Raw genomic sequence first — 20,874 nt, 5'->3', positions numbered from 1 at the left:
AGTAACTAGGAACTTGCCTGATACTTTTTCTATGCTTCAAGTTGTCTTGACTTTGTCTTGACTTCAAGAGCTTTGACTTAAGGTATAATGAGCAAAATGGCTGTAAAGTGTCAGCAACTGAAAGATGTTACGTAAGAGCTGACTTTTCCTACACATCCATTTTAAGGGTGTATTTGCTAGAGTACTTTAAAAATGCATCCAGGTCACTTTTGGCTGCCTAGATTTGATACTGTTGCAATCAGGAGAAGCAGATGCACCCTCTAGAAAGCATATCACAAAATGTTATCAAAACTTCAGATTTAAGATATTGCAAGTAATAATAATACATATTGTTAAAATACACCTAATTCAGAAGCACATACACAGAACCAAGAATATATACAAATCTGTGTTTAATTACTTTTAAGTAAGCCTTCTTTTGTTTAGCACTTGGTTGTGGCAAGACAGATTAGAGGAGCCCACATGAAAGAGCTTATTTAGTCTTTCATGCTGGGTTTCTATATCTAGAATACATGAATGATCGTGATAATTATAATTTATTATTTCAATATAGTATACAAGTAGCTAGCTAGCAGATAATAAAGGAAAGAAACAATGGTGAGTTTTAAACAAGAAATGTATATAAGCTAATTTTTAAAGAAACTGTTTAAAGTTCTTTTTTAAATAAAGTAGAGATACATTGACTTAGAGAATACAGAATCACAGCTGCAATTTCTTCTAAAACTCAATGTACATACTCATATACACATTTTATCTTAAATTTACCTGCATAAAGCACATGTAATGAATTTCTCTGACTTTATCCCACTGAAAGTGCAGTTTGTCCTCCTCCTCTATACTTGTCATTCTCTAGTCATGCTCTTTGCTAACTTACAGCCTGCATTCTTAACCTTTCTTCCATTATTCCCTGGCTAAAGCTAAGATAACATTTGATTTCTTCAAAGAGGAATCCTTGGACTTTATGATTTAAATTATGTAACTCCTCTCCTCCAGTTATTCTTTATTATCTTGGTTGGTCATTGCCTGTTAATCAGTCTATTGTTAAATACTAGTATGCCTCTCTAGGCTTCCCAGGTGGTTCAGTGGTAAAGAATTTGCCTCCCCATGCAGGAAACACAAGAGGTGTAGGTTTGATCCCTGGGTCAGGAAGATCCCCCGGAGGAGAAAATGGCAACTCACTCCAGTATTGCTGGGATAGTCTGATGGACAGAGAAGTCTTGTGGGCTGCAGTTCCTGGGGTTGCACAGTCAGGCATGATGGACTGAGCACATACACAGTATGCCTATTGTAAATTCCATCCTGATAACATTATTCTGTCCATAGTTAATCATTTTGTGTGCAGTGTTGAGCAGAAGTGCAAGTGTTGATGGCACTTACAAAATATTATCCTGAACACCTGCTCCTTGTCTAATCTCCCTCATTTTAAGAAGAATCAGGATAAAAGATGTGCCTCCTTCCATTCTTTCTCACATCTTAGCCAGACCATAGACAATTCCTGACAGCTTGACCTTCCACTATACACCACCCTAAAATAGTCACTATATATTGTACATCTGAGTATTTCTCACTCCCTTTACTGCTAACATGCTAATCTAAAACTTTATCATCCACTGCTTAGGTTACTGTAATAACTCCCAAAAGGATTATCTGCTTCCCTTTTACTCCCAATCTCTGGAAACTTTTTTTTTTTTTTTTCCAGGAAACAGAGTGGCCCTCTAAAAACATAAAATAGGATCATGTTGCTCCTCTACCCAAATATCTTCAGTGTCCTTCCATCACACTTAGAACAAAGCCAACATTCTTCCAAAGGTTAATAGAGCCCTCAAAGATCTGCTTCCTACTCAGGTTCAACTCTTAGAGGTCTGCCTTTTCCCTTCCAATGCATCATACATCTCAGACTTTGCAGTGATCATTCCATGTGCTGTGGACCTTGACTCCTCTGCTCCCTAGGTCCTTGCTTCAGACCTAATGAGCATAGGAAGCCAGAGAAATCTTGCTTGTGTATCTCCTCTAACAGAGTTCCTTCCATAATTGTTTTCCCATCCTTTTGAGTTATCATTGATATATGGTGCATATAAACTTCAGGTGCAAAATATAATTTGATTTTCCACCATCACTTTCTGTCTGCATCTACTTCTTGTCCTTTTGCTTCATGTAACTTCATATTTTCTAGGATTTAAATATTTATTGTCATTTTTTTTTGTCTCTTTTCACTAGAATATAAGCTTGCAGAGTGTGGGCTTTTTGTTTTGTTTTAATTCACATCTAATTTCCAAACAACCACTGTGTTCTCTTTGACTAATGCTAAATAAATGTCAAACAAATGGACCATTAAAATATGAATGAATAAATGAATGAAAAAGTGAGTGCATGAATAAGTTAAAATTGACAAATCAAGTTGTGCAAGCAGCCATTTTCTTTGGCAGGCAATTAAGTCTCGCCCAAAGAAGGACACATTTCCAGGGAAGGTTAAATATTCTGATGTAATAAGTATGCATCTAAGCATTTAGATTTATACATATGTCCACAATATTTATTTTTTCTATTAATCCATATACTTTTTTATGATATCACTTATCTGTTTAATATTAAAAGATACTGAATTTTTATAAGCCATTTTATCCTGAGCAATATCATTTGTCAAGCATTCAAGATCCTTCATAATCTGGCTATAATCTGTTCTCTTAACTTTATTATCAGCACCATTCAATACTAAAATCTCATATCTCTTTTAAATAATGAGACAACATTGAAAATAATGCTGAAATCAAGCACCCGCTCTTGGTTCCTCATACCATTCTCCAGGTGAAAACAAACAAAGCTGCAGCTCTTTTTTTTTTTTTTTTTTTTGATTTTATTTTTAAACTTTATATAATTGTATTAGTTTTGCCAAATATCAAAATGAATCCGCCACAGGTATACATGTGTTCCCCATCCTGAACCCTCCTCCCTCCTCCCTCCCCATACCATCCCTCTGGGTCGTCCAAAAGTCTACAAATAATAAATGCTGGAGAGGGTGTGGAGAAAAGGGAACCCTCTTACACTGTTGGTGGGAATGCAAACTAGTGCAGCTCTTTTTGAAATGACTGATTCTAGGGCTGGAGCAAGGAATATATAAAATGATCCCAGATCTTATAAGATCAGAAATCAAGATAGTCTTCAAATATGAAAGCCACCACAATAATAGGAATATGTCAGAGGGGAACAAGAACCAACCAAAAGACTACTAATGGCAAAACCTGTAACAATTTTGCAACAAAACAAATGAATTAGAATTGGATCATAAGCCAGAATAGAAAACAAACGTTCTTAGGTCCATATTAATACAAGTAAATAATTGAATAAATACAAAGGAAATGAGAGACAAACCGCTCATGCAGAAGAATTATAAAAAGTTGTGTATATACTCTGCTTTCAAGGAAATGGAGCATAATTCTCTATTGCTTAAGAATAGTATGTATGTAGGCAATCTTTCCAAAGAGCTTAAGCAAAAAAGAGTAAATGTACAGTGGAGAAACCTGACAAACACTACTGCCTCAGCAGGGTGATATAGGTCAACAGCAACAATGGTAAGTCATATTATAAATATATATCCTAAATATGATATGATGAGAATAATACTTTACCTTTCTGGCTTTCTTTACCTAAACTCATAACCCAAGTCTAACCATGAGAAAAACATAAGACAGAGAAGATTTGTCTACAAAGTATTTGACCAGTATTCCTTAAAAACTGTCACGGTCAGCAAAAACAAGAAAAGTCTGAGAAAGGGCCATGTTCCAAAGGATGCTTAGGAAACAAGATGGCTAAATGTAATGCAGTATCCTAGATGAAACCCAGGAACAAAAAAAGGGAAGGAAAAAATATTAGGCAAAACTCAAGAAAACTATACAGCACAATTTTATCCATTCATCTATTGAGGGAACTTAGGTTGCTTCCATGTCTTGGCTATTGTAAATATTGCTGTTATGCACATTGGGGTGATGTATCTTTTCTAATTAGAATTTTCCCTAGATATATGCCTACGAGTGGGACCACTTGATTATATAGTAGCTTTATTTTTAGTTTCTTAAGGAAACTCCAAATTTTTTTACCACTTTATAGTGGTAGTAGCTATAGTGGCTGAACTAGTTGACATCATCACAAACAGTGCAGGAGTACTTTTTTTTCTCTACACCCTCCCTAGCATTTAACTACTTGCAGCTATTTTGATGATGCCCTTTCTGACCAGTGTGAGGTGATACCTTATTGTAGTTTTGATTTGCGTTTCTCAAATAATTAGCAATTTTGAGCATCTCACCATGTACATATTGGCCATCTGTATGTCTTTTTTGGAAAATACCTATTTAGATCTCCTGCCCATTTTTTCAGTGGGTGGGTTGTTTGTTTGTTTTATATAGAGGTGCATATGCTGCTTGTATATTTTGGAAATAAATCCTTTTTGATTTCATCTTTTGCAAATATTTTCCCCCATTCTGTAGGCTGTCTTTCTGTTTTGTTTATGGTTTCCTTTGAAATAATCCATAATGAAAAATAATCCAAAAAAAGAACATATATATATAATGTGTGTGTGTGTGTGTGTGTGTGTGTGTGTATCTTGAATCACTTTGGTGAACACCTGAAACTAACACAACATTGTTACCGAACTGTATTTCAATGAAAACTAAAAAAAAAAAAAAAAGTAAAACTAAAGAAACCCAAATAGAGTATATACTTATGTCAATATTAGTTTATTAGTGGTAACAAATATACTTGTTAATGTAAAATATTAATAAAAGAAGAAATTAGGAGTGAGTATATGGGATTATGTGCTTCCCTGGTGGCTTAGATGGTAAAGAATCTGCCTGAAATGCAGGACACCCAGGTTTGATAACTGTGTTGGGAAGATCCCCTGGAGAGGGCGTGGCAACCCACTCCACTATTCTTGCCTGGAGAATCCCCATAGACAGAGGAGCCCGGTGGGCTACAGTCCATGGGGTCACAAAGAGTCAGACATGACAGAGCTACTAAGCACAGCATAGTATAGGGACTACACTATCTTCATGACTTTTACGTAAATCCAAATTTTTCACTTAAACAGAAACTCATTCTGAGCCTACAATGAGTCCATGATAAACTGTAAGGTATTTGAGCCTAGACATGGATTCAGAGCTCATCATTTTATCTACAAAGAAACTGAGACCAAAAGAAAAAAAAAAAAAAAAAAAAACTTCCTTAGCTACTGGAAATTTTAAATAAATCTATCATTTTAAGCATTTCTATGTAATATAGACATTTTGTTTTGACTTCTATTTGTCCACATCAGTTCAAAGATTGTTCCCTAATGAAAGAATACTAGGCAACAATCCTGTAAATTTGCATGAAACTTGAAAGTTTGGAAAATTGAGCTTTGAATTGTTCAGCTTTGGTGAATGTAGATTTCACCAAGGTATTTCCTTGGTGAAATTCAAGTGCTGAATATTATTAAATCAAATAACATTTCTTCTCCTGCCATATTTTTACTCACACAATAATTTTTTGAAAAATCCATTAATGTTTCTTATTACATTAAAATTGAAAGATATATTATCATAGTTCATTTGGAGAAGCTTGATTATTACTTAAACTATGCATATTTTGAAACTTTATTTTGTTTGCAAAGTCCAACATCCTTCACTGTTGAACTCCCTGTCATTTGTATCACTGGCATGAGCTATTACAAAATCTTTCTTGTCCTTCAGAACTTTGTATCAATTGTCTGTTTTACTTTGAACCATGGAGACCTGACGACAAGGCAACATTTGACCAAGGATATAAATTGTTCATTTTTATTCCTTCCTTAGAGAGTTGCTTTGTTTCTTGTATTGGCAGGAGAGGAGAATGCTGACAAGATGATATTGAATCAGACTCCAAAGTCAGCTTGGGTCATTAGCTTATATGTCAAACAACAGCTTCACATTTGGCCTGAAAACAAATATATTTTTTAACCTCCAAGTGCCATATTTATTTAATACTTTATTTTCTTCCTTATCATCATTTTATCAGTACAGAGATGATGGTTTAATAAGCCTTCCATTTCATGGTATTCTTAAACAATTTTGGCCTTAAATAATAATTATTAATTGTAATAAATTTAAATAAATTTGAGAGATATTATTTCTAAAAGGTTTTGCAGTTAACAAATTATCTGGAACTTATAATTTATTTTAATGCAGGCTTTTTATTATTAATATATATATTTATAAAATTGTTGAAGACAGTAACATATTTTAAGTGCTATTCATAAAACTCAATGAAGATTTATAATTTTTTAAAGATTTCCTTGAAATTAACTTTATTTTTCTTTCCTCTGTCAAGAACTTCTTTATATTAAAAGAGTCACAATTGGCATAATAATGTACAAAACTTGGCAAATAATACATTAATCTGCTTGGCAATGTACCAAATTACATCTAAACCATCAAGCCAAAATGTTAATGCTCTTATGTTTGTAATGATTGTCTTTAATTTGTCCTAATGGCAGAAGAAAATCTGTTAGCATGTATTGGTTCTTGGCTAGGTACCAAACAACAATGTTCTAACTTTGTTCTGTTTGTCTGTTAAACCTCTGACAGTGATATTCATAATGACCAGTTCATTGTTTTTGCAATGCTTCATTTTGATGTTTTGTTGTACAGGGACACACACATCACAGCATCACTTTTAAAGCATTTTTAACTGAAATTGTCAACACTAATTTCATAATAGTTGTCGTGGCTAGTCCCTGGATTATAACTTACTTGGTCAGAGGTTCAAAGACATTTTTTGTTCTAAAGAATTTCTCCATTGATTAAATGTCATTCAATACATATTTTCCTAACATTTGAGTTAGATGATTCTGCAGTTTTGGTTTCACCTTATAGCAGTTGTCAGTGGGATATCCCAGAAATCAATGTTTTTCATCCTAAACCCTTTAGTCAGAGCTACTGTGAAAAAGCCCCTTTATCCAAGCACAAAATCACTATTTGTTCTTTCCAATCCCCACAGCTTGGTTCATTGGATCTGGGATTCATTCAGTTATTTCACTCATCCATCTATCTGGTACCTGCTGAGTACCAGGACACAATTAAACACAAGGTAGCAGCCATACTTTTTAGGATCCCTTGGAAAACACATTTATAAATGCATAGTTATTGGCACAGCACCATGATACTATAATAAATTACTGGCAAAGAGCTCAGTGAAAAAATATTTATTTTTCGTTTAAGAAGTAGCTTTATCAAGAATTCAAACTGCATAGACTTTCACTGAGTAAATGCATATAGGGTATTATAATCAGGAGAATGAAACAAAGTAGACCAAGTCAAGAAAAAGTATAAGTCCTTAATTCATCTTGGGAGTATGTCTTGAAACATCCCCTAGTGTTTTAGTTTTGAATTAGAAATTTAGATAAGATTTGCAGAAATAAAATATAGAACCACTAAAACTACAGGACAAGTTTTGCATTTATATACTCTTATTTAGATTACTGGCTCTATCACTTTAAGACAGATGCCATTAGGCAAATTATTTAATCTGAGTGTCAGTATTTTTTATTTTTATTTTTTCCTGTAAAATGTGACTACTATAATTATTGTGTCATGTGATTGTGAGGACTAAAGAAATAATGTGTAAAGAACTCACCATTGTGATTGACAACTGTTGGAACCTGATAAAAACTGAATGTTGTACTTATTGCCATTGAGTAACTTGAAATTCTATAGGCTGGATATAGGTTGTCTGACATAAACCATGATAAATTCTTACTAAGTCACAGTTTTGCCTAGGCTGATCTACCTTAAAGAAAGCCACTTCAGTTTATTTGTGATTAATAAAAAGGTGTGGAAAAATATTATTTTTAAAACTTTATTTAAAATTATTTTCTTCAAAATATGAGGGTCTCGTATTGCAAGATGATTTTATGTCAGTAAATGGCAATTAATCTAAATATTTAAATTCTATATATCCAGTGACTATTTAATAAAGAAAACAAATAATATAGAAGTGCAGGGAAAATAATTCTAGACAGTTACTAAAAATAAATGATTACATTATATTTTATTATAAACATTTAGAATAAGTTTATTTTGAACAGCATTTACTAAAAGTTTCAAGTCCTTATTGTCCTAATCAAAACATTAAGTTCCACATTGTTTAGAAGCTTCCATTTCATACACTCTAAGGCTGTAATCTTAAGTCCTATGGAATTTAGTAAACTTGTCATTTATTTGTAAATTAATTCAACATTGGGGCCCTAGTGCAATGGAAAGATTAAAATGTCTGCCCAACTGAACAATTTACTACTAGTAAGAGAGCCATTAAATTTGAACTTCACTGGACATTCAAATATGTCCAATAAGGTGACCATGTGCATAATTATTATTTTAATAGTTCAATCAATATCAGCCATTTTTATGTCAACATAAACCTGCTTCTCTAAAGCTATTGGGGTTTTCAAAAAAGCACTTTTATATTTATTTATTGTCCTGGCAATATATATTTATGTTCTTGGATAAGAAGAATGAATATTATGAAAATAACCTTACTGCCCAAAGCAATCTTCAGATTAAATGAAATTTCTATCAAATTTCCAATGGTATTTCTCACAGAATTAGAACAAAAAGTTTCACAATTTGTATGGAAACACAAAAGACCACAAATACCCAAAGAGATCTTGAGAATGAAAAATGGAGCTGAAGAAATCAAGCTTCCTGACTTAAGACTATACTGCAAAACTTGATAATCGAGACAGAATGATATTGCCACAAAAACAGAACTATAGACCAATAGAACAAGATAGAAAGCCCAGAGGTAAACCCACACGCCTATGAGCACCTTTTGACAAAGGAGGCAATAATAGACAATGGAGAAAAGACAGCCTCTTCCATAAGTGGTGCCGGGTAAACAGGACAGCTATGTGTAAAATAATGAAATTAGAACGCTGCCTAACACTGTGCACAAAAATAATCTCAAATGGATTAAAGACTTAAATGTAAGGTCAAAAACTATAAAACTTTTAGAGGAGAATGTAGGCAAAACACTCTGACATAAATCAAAGCAATATCCTATTTGATTCACCTCCTAGAGTAATAGAAATAAAAGCAAAAGTAAACAAGTGGGCTTGTTTAAACTTAAGAGCTTTTGCACAGCACAAAAACCTACTGATATAAACAAGATGAAAAGACAACTTTCAGAATGGGGGGAAACAATTTCAAATGAAACATCTGACAAAGCATTATTCTCCAAAATATACAAGAAGTTCATTCAGCTTAATACCAGAAAAACAAACAACCTAATGAAAAAGTAGGAGGACGATTTAAAGAGACATTCCTCCAAAGAAGACATAAAGATGGCCAACAAACACATGGAAAATTGCTCAAAATCATTCATTATTAGAGAAATACAAATCAATATTACAATGAGGTATCAACTCACACCAGTCAGAATGGTCATCATCAAAAAACTACAGACAATAAATGCTGAAGAGAATGTGAAGAAAAGGATACCTTCTTGCACTCATGGATGTAAATAGACATAGCCACTATGAAGAATAATATGAAGATTCCTTAAAAGCTAGAAATAAAACTACAATATGATGGAGCAACCCCTTTATGGATTGCTACCTTGTAGTGGTGAAGGGGCTTGCATAACTCAGTGAAGCTCTGAGCCATGTCATGCAGGGCCACCCAAGACTGATGGGTCATAGCAGAGAGTTATGATAAACATGATCCACTGGAGGAGGGAATGACAAACTATGCCAGTATACTTGCCATAAGAACCTCATGAAATGTATAAACAACATATATATATATATATATATATATATATATATATATATATATGACATGAATACAGGAGTACCCCAGGTCTGATGGTGTCCAATATGCTACTGGAGAAGAGCAGAGGAGAATGACCGATAGCCCCAGAATGATGAAGCAGCTGGAATAAAAAAGATGCAAGGCTTAGTTTTTGAAGTGACTGGTGACAAAAGTAAAATATGATGTTGAAAAAACAGCATTCTATGGGAACCTGGAATGTTAGGTCCATGAATCAAGGACAACTGGATGTGGTCAAGCAGGAGATGATAAGAGTAAACATTGATATCCTAGGAATCAGCGAATTAAAATGGACCGAAATGGGTGAATTTAATTCAGATGACCATTATATCTACTACTGTGGGCAAGAATCCCATAGATGAAATACAGTAGCCTCATAATCAACAAAAGAGTCTGAAATACAGTACTTGGATACAACCTCAAAAATGACAGAATGATCTCGGTTTATTTCCAAGGCAAGCCGTTCAACATCACAATAATCCAAGTCTATCCCTCTATTACCACCAATGACGAAGAAGTTGAAATTGATCAGTTCTAGGACGACCTAGATTTCCAAGAATTAACACTTTAAACGATGTTCTATTCACCATCGGGGATTGGAAGGCAAAAGCAGTAAGTCAAGGTATACCTGCAGTAACATATGAAAGTTTGGCCTTGGAGTACAAAATGAAGCAGGGCAAAGGCTAACTGAATTCTGCCAAGAGAATGCACTAGTCATAGCAAATACTCTTTTTCAACAACGCAAGAGACTTTACATATGGACATCACCAAATGGTCAATACTGAAATCAAATTTGTTACACTCTTTGTAGCGAAATATGGAGAAGCTGCATGCAGTCAGGAAAAATGAGACCTGGAGCTGACTGTGGCTCAGATCATCAGCTTCTTACAGCAAAATTCAGGCTTAAACTAAAGAATGCTGGGAAGAACACTAGTCCAGCCAGGTATGACTTAAATGAAAGCCTATATGAATTCACAGTAGTAGTAGCAACGGATAGATTTAAGGGACTAGATCTAGATAACAGTGTGCCTGAAGAACTATGGATAGAGGTCTGTAACATTGTATAGGAGACAGTGAACAAACCATCCCAAAGAAAAAAGAAAAGCAAGAAGGCAAAGTGGTTATCTGAGGAGGCTTTACAAATAGTGGAAGAACAAAGCAAATTGATATGCAAAGGAGAGAGGGAAAGGTGCATCCAATTAAATGCAGAGTTTCACAGCATAGCTGGAAGAGACAAGAAGCCCTTCTTCAATGAACAGTGTTTAATAATAGAAGAAAACAGCAAAAGGGGAAAGACTAGAGATCCCTTCAGGAAAACTGGAAACATCAAGGGAGTATTCTGCCCAAAGATGGGCACAATAAAGGATAAAAATGGCTGAGACCTAATTGATGTTAAAGAGATAAAGAAGAGATGGAAAGATATTACACAGAAAAACTGTATTCATTTTGATATTTAGCAAAACTAATACAATTATGTAAAGTTTAAAAACAAAATTAAATTAAAAAAAAAATCTTAATGAACTGGATTATTACTATGGGGTGGTTAGTCACCCAGAGCCAGACATTTTGGAGTGCAAAGTCAAATGGTCCCGTAAGAAGCATTGCTGCTTGTAAAGCTAGTCGATGCAATGAAATTCCAGCAGAACTATTTAAATCCCTAAAGGAGGATGCCATAAAGGTTTTGCATTCATTATGGCAGCAAATCTGGAAGACCCAGCAGTGGCCACAGTACTGGAAAAGTTCAATCCTCATCCCAATTTCCAAGAAGGGTAGTACTAACCATCAGACAATCACACTCGTCTCCCATGCTAGTAAGGATATGCTTAAAATCTTGCATGCTAGGCTTCAGCATTATCCAAACCCAGATGTCCACGCTGGGTTTAGAAAAGGAAGAGGAACTAGAGATCAAATTGCCAACATTCACTGAATTATAGAAAAAGCAAGAGAATTTCAGTGAAACATCTATCTCTGTTTCATCGACTATGAAACAGATTGAGGATCTGTTTGAGTGTGAGGATCATGAAAAACTGTGGAAAGTTCTTAGAGAAATGGGAATACCAGACCATCTTACCTGTCTCCTGAAAAATCTGCATGTGGGTTAAGAGCAACAGTTAGAACCCTGTATGGAACAACTGATTGGCTCAAGATCGAGAAAGGAGTATGACAGGGCTGTCTGCTGTTACTCTATTCTTTAACCCATACTCTAAGCACATCATGAGAAATGCTGGGCTGGATGAGTTACAAGCCAGGATCAAGACAGGTGAAAGAAGCATCAACAACCTCAGATATGCAGATTATACTGCTTCAATAGCAGAAAGCAAAGATAATCTAAAGAGCCTCTTAATGAGGATGATAGAGGAGAGTGAAAGAGTCAGCTGAAGAATAAATATATTAAAAAAAAAAAAAAAAAGATTAAGAACATGGCATCCATCCCCATTACTGCGTGGCAAATAGAAGGGGAAAAGGTGGGAGTAGTGACCAATTTTCTCTTCTTGGGCTCCAAAATCACTGTGGACAGTGACTGTAGTCATGAAATCAGAAGATGATCGCTTCTTGGCAGGACAGCAATGACAAACCTAGACAGTATGTTGAAAAGCAGAGACATTACTCTGCTGACAAAAGTCTGTATTGTCAAGTCTATGGTCTTCCCAGTGGTTGTGTACAGTTGGGAGATGTGGACTGTAAAGAAGGCAGAATGCCAAAGAATTGATGCCTTTGAACTGTAGTGCTGGAGAAGACTCTTGAAAGTACCTTGGACAGCAAGGAGATCAAACCAGTCAATCTTAAGGGAGATCAATCCTGAATATTCACTGAAAGGACTGATGCTGAAGCTCCAGTGTTTTGGCCATCTAATGCGAACAGACATCATTGGAAAAGTCCCTGATGCTGGGAAAGATTGAGGGCAGAAGGAGAAGAGGGTGTCAGAGGATGAGATGACTGGATGGCATCACTGATGCAATGAAAATGAACTTGGGCAAACTCCAGGAGATGGAGAGGGACAGGGAGGCCTTGTATGCTGCAGTCCATAGGGTCACAAAGAATCAGACATGACTAGCTTACTGAATGGCAACAACAATGACCCAGCAATTCCTCTATTGTACATATACCCTTAGAAAACCATAATTGTCAAAGATAAGGTGTCCATATGTGCGTGGATTTATCTCTGGGCTTTCTATTTTATTCCATTGATCAATATTTCTGTCTTTGTGCCAGTACCATACTGTCTTGATAACTGTGGCTTTGTAGTAGAGCCTGAAGTCAGGTAGGTTGATTCCTCCAGTTCCATTCTTCTTTCTCAAGATCGCTTTGGCTATTCGAGGTTTTTTGTATTTCCATACAAATTGTGAAATTATTTGTTCTAGCTCTGTGAAGAATACTGTTGGTAGCTTGATAGGGATTGCATTGAATCTATAAATTGCTTTGGGTAGTATACTCATTTTCACTATATTGATTCTTCCAACCCATGAACATGGTATATTTCTCCATCTATTAGTGTCCTCTTTGATTTCTTTCACCAGTGTTTTATAGTTTTCTATATATAGGTCTTTAGTTTCTTTAGGTAGATATATTCCTAAGTATTTTATTCTTTCCGTTGCAATGGTGAATGGAATTGTTTCCTTAATTTCTCTTTCTGTTTTCTCATTATTAGTGTATAGGAATGCAAGGGATTTCTGTGTGTTGATTTTATATCCTGCAACTTTACTATAGTCATTGATTATTTCTAGTAATTTTCTGGTGGAATCTTTAGGGTTTTCTATGTAGAGGATCATGTCATCTGCAAATAGTGAGAGTTTTACTTCTTCTTTTCGAGTTTGGATTCCTTTTATTTCTTTTTCTGCTCTGATTGCTGTGGCCAAAACTTCCAAAACTATGTTGAATAGTAATGGTGAAAGTGGGCACCCTTGTCTTGTTCCTGACTTTAGAGGAAATGCTTTCAATTTTTCACCATTGAGGATAATGTTTGCTGTGGGTTTGTCATATATAGCTTTTATTATTTTGAGGTATGTTCCTTCTATTCCTGCTTTCTGGAGAGTTTTTATCATAAATGGATGTTGAATTTTGTCAAAGGCTTTCTCTGCATCTATTGAGATAATCATATGGTTTTTATTTTTCAATTTGTTAATGTGGTGTATTACATTGATTGATTTGCGGATATTGAAGAATCCTTGCATCCCTGGGATAAATCTTTGACAAAGGAGGCAAGAATATACAATGGATTAAAGACAATCTCTTTAACAAGTGGTACTGGGAAATCTGGTCAACCACTTGTAAAAGAATGAAACTGGACCACTTTCTAACACCATACACAAAAATAAACTCAAAATGGATTAAAGATCTAAACGTAAGACCAGAAACTATAAAACTCCTAGAGGAGAACATAGGCAAAACACTCTCCGACATACATCACAGCAGGATCCTCTATGACCCACCTCCCAGAATATTGGAAATAAAAGCAAAAATAAACAAATGGGACCTAATTAACCTTAAAAGCTTCTGCACATCAAAGGAAACTATTAGCAAGGTGAAAAGACAGCCTTCAGAATGGGAGAAAATAATAGCAAATGAAGCAACCGACAAACAACTAATCTCAAAAATATACAAGCAACTCCTACAGCTCAACTCCAGAAAAATAAACGACCCAATCAAAAAATGGGCCAAAGAACTAAATAGACATTTCTCCAAAGAAGACATACAGATGGCTAACAAACACATGAAAAGATGCTCAACATCACTCATTATCAGAGAAATGCAAATCAAAACCACTATGAGGTACCATTTCACACCAGTCAGAATGGCTGCGATCCAAAAGTCTACAAATAATAAATGCTGGAGAGGGTGTGGAGAAAAGGGAACCCTCTTACACTGTTGGTGGGAATGCAACCTAGTACAGCCACTATGGAGAACAGTGTGGAGATTCCTTAAAAAACTGGAAATAGAACTGCCTTATGATCCAGCAATCCCACTGCTAGGCATACATACTGAGGAAACCAGAAGGGAAAGAGACATGTGTACCCCAATGTTCATCGCAGCACTGTTTATAATAGCCAGGACATGGAAGCAACCTAGATGCCCATCAGCAGATGAATGGATAAGAAAGCAGTGGTACATATACACAGTGGAGTATTACTCAGCCATTAAAAAGAATACATTTGAATCAGTTCTAATGAGGTGGATGAAACTGGAGCCTATTATACAGAGTGAAGTAAGCCAGAAGGAAAAACATAAATACAGTATACTAATGCATATATATGGAATTTAGAAAGATGGTAACAATAACTCTGTATACGAGACAGAAAAAGAGACACTGATGTATAGAACAGTCTTATGGACTCTGTGGGAGAGGGAGAGGGTGGGAAGATTTGGGAGAATGGCATTGAAACATGTAAAATATCATGTAGGAAACGAGTTGCCAGTCCAGGTTCGATGCACGATGCTGGATGCTTGGGGCTGGTGCACTGGACGGCCCAGAGGGATGGTATGGGGAGGGAGGAGGGAGGAGGGTTCGGGATGGGGAACACATGTATACCTGTGGCGGATTCATTTTGATATTTGGCAAAACTAATACAATTATGTAAAGTTTAAAAATAAAATAAAATTAGACAAAATAAAACAAAATAAAATAAAAAGAAAACCATAATTGAAAAACACACATGTAGCCCAATGTTCATAGAAGCACTATTGATAATAGCTAGGACATGGAAGCAACCTAGATGGCTATTGATAGATGAATGGGTAAATAAGTTATACCTATATACAGTGGACTTTTTACCCAGCCATTAAAAGGAACACATCTGAGTTCTAGTGAGATGGATTAACCTAGAGCCTGCTATACAGAGTGAAGTAAGTCAGAAAGAGAAAAAATAATTTTTGTATATTGAGATATATATATATACATACATATATATATATATATATATATATATATATATATATGGAATCTAGAAAAATGGTGCTGATGAATATATTTGTAGGACAGCTATAGAGATGCAGACATAGAAAACAGACTTTGGACATAGCGAGGGAAGGAGAGGGTGGGACAAATTGACAGTAGCTTTGACATATATACACTACCACATGTAAACTAGACAGCCAGTGGGAAGCTGCTGTCTAGTCACAGGGAGGAGCTCAAATAGGTGCTCTGTGACAACCTAGAGGGGTGGGATTAGGTAGGGAGAGGTTCCAGAAAGAAGGGGTATATGAATATTTATGGCTGATTTATGTTGTTGTGTGGCAGAAGTCAACACAATAGTGTAAAGCAATTATCCTCCAATTAAAAATAAACTTTAAAAACTCTAATTTTCAAGTAATGATTTATTTTCTTACTTATTGGAGGCTTTCATTTTGCCATTTTTTTAGAATTGATTTGCAATTGAAAAATCCTACTAGTTTTCATTCATTTGAGAAAATCTTGAGCTCCTCTGTATAACTGAAGTTTATTTTTACTGTCTATAAATGTCTATTTTGATAGGTTTGATTTTTTATTTAATTTTGTTGTTTCAACCAGAACTTGATTATATTGTGCTATTTTCTCTAGTCACAGTGATTTCTGATGAGAAATACTCTGCCATTTTAATTGTATTTTTCTTTACAGACTAGATGATGATTTTGTCTGGCAGTTTTCAAGATTTTTTATTATTTTTTATTTTCAGAAGTATAAATATCATGTGTCTTAGCATGTTTTTACTTCAGATTATCCTATTTTGATTCAGTTCAACTCCGTGAATCTATAAGTTTATTTATTTAGCCAAATTTGCAGAGGTTTTAACCATTATTTCTTCAAGGTTAGCCATTATTTCTTCTTTTTCAGCCCTTCTCTCTTCCTCTCCTCCTAGGACATCATTCATATAAACGTTAGGTATATTTTTACAGCTTCATAAACCCATGGGTCACTGTCATTTTTTGAGTGTATGTTCCCTCTGTTATTTCAGTTGTGTAACATTTATCATTACATTTCTTATATATTGAAATATATATGTATATATATCCTTTCTTCTGTCTCCTCAGTTCTTCTCAAGCCTATCCACTGATTTTTTTTTTTTTCTTTTTAAATTTCAGTTATGGTACTTTTCAGTTCTAAATTTTTAATTTGATTCTTCTGTATGTCTTCTTTCTATGTTAAGACTCTATTTTTACATTCATTTCAAGTGTGGTTTAATTGCTCATTGCCATAGTTTTAACATGTCTAAAATCATTATCAGATAAATCTAACATTTCAATCATTAATTGATGGCATCTATTGAGTACCTTTTTTCATTTAGTTTGTATCTTACTAGTTCTTGGTATGATGAGTGATTTTCTATTGAAATCTACACACTGTTGGCATTTTGTTGTGAGACTGGATCTTATTTAAACTTCTATTTTCACTAGACTCTTCTGACACCACTCTGGAAGGGAAAAGGAATGTTTCTTCCAGTTGGAAACCATAGTTCAAGTTCCCCATTAGACCTCCATTGTCACTGAAGTTAAGAGAACACCTTCTACTGTTGACAGGGGTGCAATTCCTAGTACTCTCATTGTCCCTAGGATGGAGGCAACTTTGTTAATGTCAAGTGATGAAAAGAGTCCTGATTTTCCACTAGACTTCCTCTGACAACCCTAGTAAAGAGGAAGAGTGTCTCATTACTGACAAAAGGAGAGGAAGCCCAACTTCCCATGAAGACAACTTCTATCACACTGGTGAGGCTCATCACCAGTCGGGAGGGATAAAATTCCCCACTTTCTACTTGAGCTTTCCTCACACCACCCTTGAGGAGTTTGGAGAATTTTGTTATAGTCTCATTAGTGTGGAAGTCTTGGCTCCATACTCACTGTTTGCAGCTGTGGATGAGGGTAGAATCATAGGCTTTTTTCCTGTGCTGTTTAACTGAATTAGAACAGTTATTACTTAGGTTTTATGTGTTGCTAAGCTCTTTCCTGGTCCTTCAGCTAGAAGAAAGTAACTTTTGCTGGGGAAATTTTATCTGGGCCTGTTGGCATTTCCAGGTTGCCAGGCTTTCAGAACTCAGTTATATGAACCAAAAACAGAAACCAAAAACAAAAACACTTTCATGTTTCTGGAATCTCCAGATCCCTAAATAGTGTTCCTTCTTTCTACGCTTCAGAGTCTTGCATTTTGCCTTATAATTTTAAAATCTTTTCAATTATTGAATATTATTGAAATATTCAAAATTGCATATTATTACTTCCAAACTACTTTCTAATATCTTACTTTTATTACATGCATCAGTTGCCTAATGCCAAATTAACTATATTTGTTAGCTATTACTCATGAAGGCACAGAGAAGTAGAAACTAATCAGCTAGCTATAAACTCTTTTTGAAGAGTTATTGTAAATAAAATGCATAAAAATAGAAGGTAAAACTCAAATTGAGAAAACATTTGTTTGTAAATGATAGCTATGACTTAACTAATTAATTAATTAAATATCAGCAAAGTAACTTTTTTTAAAATATAAGTATAGTTGATTTACAATGTTGTGATAGTGTTAGGTGTACAGCAAAGAAATTTCATACATATATATATATATATCTTTTTCTTATTCTTATTCTTTTTGCTTATAAGTTATTACAAAATATTGAGCATAATTTCCTTTGCTATACACTAGGTCCTTGATGGTTATCTATTTTACATGCAGTAGAGACATTACTTTGCCAACAAAGGTCCGTCTAGTCAAGGCTATGGTTTTTCCAGTGGTCATGTATGGATGTGAGAGTTAGACTGTGAAGAAAGCTGAGCACCAAAGAATTGATGCTTTTGAACTGTGGTGTTGGAGAAGACTCTTGAGAGTCCCTTGGACTGCAAGGAGATCCAACCAGTCCATTCTGAAGGCGATCAGCCCTGGGATTTCTTTGGAAGGAATGATGCTAAAGCTGAAACTCCAGTACTTTGGCTACCTCATGCAAAGAGTTGACTCATTGGAAAAGACTCTGATGCTGGGTGGGATTGGGGGCAAGAGGAGAAGGGGACAACAGAGGCTGAGATGGCTGGGTGGCATCACTGACTCAATGGACGTGAGTCTGAGTGAACTCCGGGAGTTGGTGATGGACAGGGAGGCATGGCATGCTGCAATTCATGGGGTCGCAAAGAGTCGGACATGACTGAACTGAACTCAACTGAAGAAAAGTGACTAAATGCAACATTTCTGTAAACATTGTAATAATTATTTTGTCAAATGTAAACATGTAGTTACATAACTCAGATAGAAAGTGAAAATCGATCAGTCGTGTCCGACTCTTTGGAGTGGGTAGCCTTTTTCTTCACCAGGAGGTCTTCCCAATGCAAGGATCGAACCCAGTTCTCCCACACCAGAGGCATATTCTTTACCAGCTGAGCCACAAGGGAAGCCCGAGAACAGTGGTGTGGGTAGCCTTCTTCAGTGGATCTTCCCAACTGCTTAGAACTCAAATAAGATCCCCTTCATTAGCATCTTTGTTTGTTTTTGGTATAACACATCAGGCTTTGAGCTTTTCAACTACAATAATTGAATTGTAGCAGACTCTCATTAACTGGTTATTTTCTGAATAAAACCTATGTTGGATTCTTCCCTCATGGCTCAACTGGTAAAAAATCTTCCTGCAATGAAGGAGACCCCAGTTCTTTTCCTGGGTAAGGAAGATCCGCTGGAGAAGGGATAGGCTACCCACTCGAGTATTCTTGAGCTTCCCTTGTGGCTCAGCTGGTAAAGAATCTGCTTGCAATTCAGGAGACCTGGGTTCAATCCCTGGGTTGGGAAAATCCGGTGGAGAAGGGAAAGACTACCCACTCCAGTATTCTGGCCTAGAGAATTTCATGAACTGTATGGTCCATGGGGTTGCAAAGAGTCAGACATGACTGAGTGACTTTCACTTTCACTTGGATTCTGCAAATAGCTCACTTTGAACACAATTCTGAAAAATGATGCTGTAAAAGTGCTGCACTCAATATGTCAGCAAATTTGGAAAATCAGCAGTGGCTACAGGACTGGAAAAGGTCAGTTTTCATTCCAATACCAAAGAAAGGCAATGCAAAAGAATGGTCAAAGTACCTCACAATTGCACTCATCTCACACGCTAGTAAAATAATGCTCAAAATTATCCAAGCCAGACTTCAACAATACATGAAGCATGAACTTCCAGATGTTCAAGTTGGTTTTAGAAAGGGCAGAGGAACCAGAAATCAAATTGCCAACATCCGCTGGATCATGGAAAAAGCAAGAGAGTTCCAGAAAAACATCTATTTCTGCTTTATTGACTATGCCAAAACCTTTGACTGTCTGGATCATAATAAACTGTGGAAAATTCTGAAAGAGATGGGAATACCAGACCACCTGACCTGCCTCTTGAGAAATCTGTATGCAGGTCAGGAAGCAACAGTTAGAACTGGACGTGGAACAACAGACTGGTTCCAAATAGAAAAAGGAGTACATCAAGGCTGTATATTGTCACCATGCTTCAGTTCATTTCAGTTCAGTCACTCAGTTGTCTCTGACTCTTTGAGACCCCATGAATCACAGCATGCCAGGCCTCCCTGTCCCTCACCAAATCCCCGAGCTCACTCAAAGTCATGTCCATCAAGTCGGTAATGCCATCCAGCCATCTCATCCTGTGTTGTCCCCTTCTCCTCCTGCCGCCAATCCCTTCCAGCATCAGAGTCTTTTCCAATGAGTCAAATCTTTGCATGAGTTGGCCAAAGAATTGGAGTTTCAGCTTTAGCATCAATCTTTCCAATGAACACCTAGGACTGATCTCCTTTAGGATGGACTGGTTGGATCTCCTTGCAGTCCAAGGGACTCTCAAGAGTCTTCTCCAACACCACAGTTCAAAGGCATCGATTCTTTGGTGCCCAGCTTTCTTCACAGTCCAACTCACATCCATACATGACCACTGGAAAAAAACCATAGCCTTGACTAGATGGACCTTTGTTGGCAAAGTAATGTCTCTGGTTTTTAATATGCTATCTAGGTTGGTCATAACTTTCCTTCCAAGGAGTAAGCATCTTTTAATTTCATAGCTGCAGTCACCATCTGCAGTAATTTTGGAGCCCAAAAAAGAAAATCTGACAC

Source organism: Bos grunniens, chromosome 12 (assembly GCF_055505025.1).
Source record: "Bos grunniens cultivar Pamir isolate PY7600 chromosome 12, Bosgru_T2T1.0, whole genome shotgun sequence".
In the NCBI taxonomy this organism is placed as follows: Eukaryota; Metazoa; Chordata; class Mammalia; order Artiodactyla; family Bovidae; genus Bos; species Bos grunniens.
This window is presented reverse-complemented; position numbering follows the sequence as displayed.